Source organism: Tasmannia lanceolata, unplaced genomic scaffold (assembly GCF_043159265.1).
Source record: "Tasmannia lanceolata isolate RefF3 unplaced genomic scaffold, GAP_Taslan_0.1 ptg000856l, whole genome shotgun sequence".
Taxonomy (NCBI): Eukaryota; Viridiplantae; Streptophyta; class Magnoliopsida; order Canellales; family Winteraceae; genus Tasmannia; species Tasmannia lanceolata.
In genome coordinates, this window is record NW_027519521.1 from 19,134 (window position 1) to 25,000 (window position 5,867).

Consider the following 5,867-nt stretch of genomic DNA (forward strand, 5'->3'; position numbering starts at 1 on the left):
CTACATACATGGTTACCAGATACCCATGGAGAAGCACATTACAGTACATGTATGCTTCTAGCTGGAATTTTATTAAAAATGGGAGCATATGGATTGGTTCGGATCAATATGGAATTATTACCCCATGCTCATTCTATATTTTCTCCCTGGTTGATGATAGTCGGAACGATTCAAATAATCTATGCAGCTTCAACTTCTCCCGGTCAACGCAATTTAAAAAAGCGAATAGCCTATTCCTCCGTATCTCATATGGGTTTCACAATTATCGGAATTGCTTCCATAACTGATATGGGACTCAATGGAGCCATTTTACAAATCATTTCTCATGGATTTATTGGTGCTGCACTCTTTTTCTTGGCAGGAACGAGTTACGATAGAATACGTCTTGTTTATCTCGATGAAATGGGAGGAATAGCTACCCCAATGCCAAAAATATTTACCATGTTAAGTAGCTTCTCGATGGCTTCGCTTGCACTGCCAGGAATGAGTGGTTTTGTTGCAGAATTGGTAGTCTTTTTTGGAATAATTACCAGCCCAAAATACCTTTTAATGCCAAAAATACTAATTACTTTTGTAATGGCAATTGGAATGATATTAACTCCTATTTATTCATTATCTATGTTACGCCAGATGTTCTATGGATACAAACTATTCAATGTTACAAACTCCTACTTTGTGGATTCTGGACCGCGAGAACTATTTGTTTCGATCTGTATCTTTCTACCCGTAATAGGTATCGGTATTTATCCCGATTTCGTTCTCTCACTATCAGTTGAGAAGGTAGAAGCTATTCTATCTAATTACTTTCATAAATAGTTTTCATAAATAAGAAATAAAGTCAAATAATCCTGTGATTTACAAAATCGGTCGCTGTACACTGAAAAAAAAAAAATGAAGTGAATTGGAATTGTAATCAGATACATCTGGAGTTTTTGAGAACCATTTGAATTACTACTTGATTCAAATGGTTCTCAAAAACTCACACTAATTTTCGTTATATATTGGAGATTGATGTTCCCATGTATTCTTCAAGTCCCTTCTTCAATTCGCTGTTAATGTGAATGAACCATAACTATGTAGTCCTATTCCTAATAGATTGACCCCAAAATAGCATATCCAAATTATAAGAAATCCGATAGAAGCTACAATTGCCGAATTAACACCTTGCAAACTTTGATTTGTTCTAGTATGTAAATAAATCGCGAATATGGTCCAAGTAATAAATGCCCAAGTTTCCTTGGGGTCCCAATTCCAATAAGACCCCCATGCCTCATTAGCCCATACTGCTCCCGAAAGAATACCTATGGTTGAAAAGATAAACCCTAGACTAATGACACGATAACTCCAATGATCCAATCGCCGAGTCAATCGATACCTGTGATAATTTCTAAATGAAGGAAAAGAAGTGTTTTGTAAAACACTTCTTTTCTCATTCAAGTATTGGATCTCACCAAAGGAAAATGTCCCAATTAATAAATGATTGGTTTTAACAACAATATCTGTGTTTTTTCGAAATGTGATGACTAGAAAAGCTACTGATAATAACGCTCCACATAAAAGAGCTGCATAGCTCAATAACATCATACTTACGTGCATCATTAACCACTGGGATTGTAGGGCGGGTACTAATATTGCGGATTGATGCATTTCAGTTAAAAGACCTGAAGTGGCAAAGCCTTGGGTAAAAATAGCACTTGGCCCAGTTATTGCGCTTAAATTATTTTTATGGTTCCCCACTTTAGGAACCATATGAATAATGGAGAAACTCCATGAAAGGAACATTAATGATTCATATAAATCACTTAACGGGAAATGTCTCAAATAAATCCAACGAGTTATTAATAATCCTGTTATACAGAAAAAAGTAGCTATAATGCCTTTTTCTGATGAATCACATATTCCTACGATTTGATGGACTAATAAATCCATCAAATGAATCGTAATAACAATTGAAATGATCGAAAAAGATATGTGAGTTAATATATGTTCTAAAGTCGCAAATATCATAAAAAATTATTTTGTAAAAAAAAAAAGGGGGGGTGTGTGTTCCTCAATTATGGAATGGAAATAAGGAAAGGAATTGAATTCCTTATAAGATAGGATTTATCTTGCCCCTTTTAGGGGATGCCGCCACTCGGATTCGAACCGAGATGCTCTAGCACTGCTTCCTAAGAGCAGCGTGTCTACCGATTTCACCATGGCGGCTTGATCGAAATAATAATAGCCCATACTATGTTCAATCGTCGAGATTGATGGATTCAATCCAATCGATCTTAGGAAAGATTAGAATCGATGAATCAAAAAACTCGTTCAAATAAATATTTGAACGTTCAATAATACTTAACTTAGTATAGTGGTATGGTGTCAGTTTTAACAATCATTTTCACGGAGTATAAGTCCCCCTGGACCAGTTGGAACTAGAGGGTTATGTCCTCAGTCGAGGTATACAACTAAAAATTGTCCTTTTTTTTCTATCTCATTTTTTTTTTATGATTCATTTCTCATTTATCTCATTTCATGGATCCGACATAAAAATGAGATTTTTGTTATTGTGAAAGCGAATTGATGGGGAAAGTTACAATCCCCATCTCGCAAATTATAAAAATCTAATAGAATACCATTCTAGAATACTATAAGGAATGAAAAGTGAAACCTTTATCTTCTATCTAATGACTTCTTTTTTTTTTTTTCAAACAAAACAAAACGGAAATCAATCGTTTTTAGAACTCAATTAGACAGGCGAATTATTATTCTACATACCACAACATCCAGTTCTATCTCATATTGATGAGTTCCAAAATTCGTTAATGTAAAATGTAAATTATTCATCTTCTAAATCATCCAATTCATCGAGTCATGTCGATTCATTCAGATTATTCCGCGGCTTTATTACTTGTTTGTTGCACAAAAAAACTTTTTGAATGCCCGGTAGAAATAGATTTAGCTAAGGATAAAGCTTTTATCGCGGCCCAATATCCCTTTCTCTTCCAAATATTTTTGCGAATACGCTTTTTTGACATAGAAGTACGTTTCTTTGGAACTGCCATTTTAAAAGAAAGAGGTTTCTCATTTTTATAGTTGGATGTGAAAGACATGTATTGTATTGTTCAAAATAAATCGTTCTTTCTATCCATTATCTATATCTATTCCATAGTGGATACTTCCTTCATAACATAAAAAATACAGATATGTGCGCATCACATATAGTATAACTAGGGATGAAAAAAAAAAAAGGGTTCCAATTTATATCTCAGTCTATTTATATATCGTCATGTTACATTTAATAAATCAAATCAAAAAACTTAAGAACCCATACATTTTACCCTTACCTAATTTAAGAAAACAATAATATAAAATTTTTTCGATTAATTGATCAAACTCGAGAATGGAGTACCCATAATTTAAATTCAAATGAGATCATGTAGTTAATCTCTTAAACGATACATTACTTGATAAAGGTCATTTTAGTAATTTATTATTTCAGCTCTATGCGAAATGACGAGTATCGTAGGATTTTCCATAAAATATGTTTGTTTTATTTGACTAGAAGCCAATCAATCAGTTCCAGAATGAATTAGTCAATGACTCCAAATAAACTAACTAAAATAACTAGGTGTTATTTTATTAGGTCGAGTTATTGGTGGATCCTATAATTCATATCAGAATCAAGTACTATTTTGGTGTAATTCTTTTTCCTTATTACTATATGGATATAAATCACCGTAATAGTGGAATGATTGAAAATCTCATATTCTGTATCTCAATAAATATCTTAGTTAATCACTAGGTAGTCATTTTTAAGCAGTAACTTGGTTATTTGAACAATTGTAACTTCTTGATTTGAATTTTTCAAATATCTGGGAAAGAATCAGAATAATGAAGAATTCAAAATAATATTTGAGTTTTTATATCTTGATTTTTTTATTTATTTGATTATTGCTCTTTACAAAAAAGATAAGAGCTGGTGAATCGGAAAAATTAATAAGAATAAAAAAAAAAAGTTTGATTTGATTATGCAACCCATATATCAATATGCATGGATCATACCTTTCGTTCCACTTCCAGTTACTATGTCAATAGGATTGGGACTTCTGCTTGTTCCGACCGCAACAAAAAATCTTCGTCGTATGTGGGCTTTTCCCAGTGTTTCATTGCTAAGTATAGTTATGGTTTTTTCGGCCGATCTGTCTGTTCAACAAATAGATGGCAGTTCCATCTATCAATATCTATGGTCTTGGACCATCAATAATGATTTTTCCTTAGAGTTCGGACACTTGATCGACCCACTTACTTCTATTATGTCAATACTAATCACTACTGTCGGAATCATGGTTCTTATTTATAGTGACAAGTATATGTCTCATGATCAAGGATATTTGAGATTTTTTGCTTATATGAGTTTTTCCAATACTTCCATGTTGGGATTAGTTACTAGTTCCAATTTGATACAAATTTATATTTTTTGGGAACTCGTGGGAATGTGTTCGTATCTATTAATAGGTTTTTGGTTCACACGACCAATCGCAGCAAATGCCTGTCAAAAAGCATTTGTAACTAATCGTGTAGGGGATTTTGGTTTATTATTAGGAATCTTAGGTCTTTATTGGATAACAGGTAGTTTCGAATTTCGGGATTTGTTCGAAATCTTCAATAACTTGATGCATAATAATGGAGTTAATTCTTTATTTGCTACTCTGTGTGCTTCCCTATTATTCGCTGGTGCAATTGCTAAATCTGCGCAATTTCCCCTTCATGTATGGTTACCTGATGCCATGGAGGGACCCACCCCTATTTCGGCTCTTATACATGCTGCTACTATGGTAGCAGCGGGAATTTTTCTTGTCGCTCGACTTATGCCTCTTTTCACAGTTATACCTTACATAATGAATCTCATTTCTTTGATAGGTATAATAACGGTACTATTAGGAGCTACTTTGGCTCTTGCTCAAAGAGACATTAAGAGAAGCTTAGCTTATTCAACAATGTCTCAATTGGGTTATATTATGTTAGCTCCAGGGATGGGTTCTTATCGAGCTGCTTTATTCCATTTAATTTCTCATGCCTATTCGAAAGCATTATTGTTTTTGGGCACCGGATCCATTATTCATTCAATGGAACCCATTGTTGGATATTCTCCAGATAAGAGTCAGAACATGGTTCTTATGGGTGGTTTAAGAAAATATGTACCAATTACCAAAATGACTTTTTTATTAGGTACACTTTCTCTTTGTGGTATTCCACCTCTTGCTTGTTTTTGGTCCAAAGATGAAATTCTTAATGATAGTTGGTTGTATTCACCGATTTTCGCGATAATAGCTTGTGCTACGGCGGGATTAACTGCATTTTATATGTTTCGGACATATTTACTTACTTTTGAGGGGTATTTATATGCGCATTTTCAAAATTACAGTGGCACTCAAAATAGCTCGTTTTATTCAATATCTATATGGGGAAAAGAAGAATCAAAACTGGTTAACAGAAATTTGCTTTTATCAAAAATAAATAAGAATGAAAAGGTTTCTTTTTTTTCGAAGACGACATATAAAATTGATGGGAATGTACGAAATCTAATGCGATCCTCTAGTACTCATTTTGACAATAAAGATACTTCCATGTATCCTCATGAATCAGATAATACAATGCTATTGCCTCTACTTGTGTTGGTCCTATTTACTTTGTTCGTTGGATTCGTAGGAATTCCTTTCGATCAAGGAGTAATGGGTTTGGATATATTATCCAAATGGTTAACCCCATCAATAAACCTTTTACATCAAAATTCGAACTATTCGGTGAATTGGTATGAATTTGCGACAAATGCATTTTTTTCAGTCAGTATAGCCTATTTCGGAATATTCATAGCGTCTATT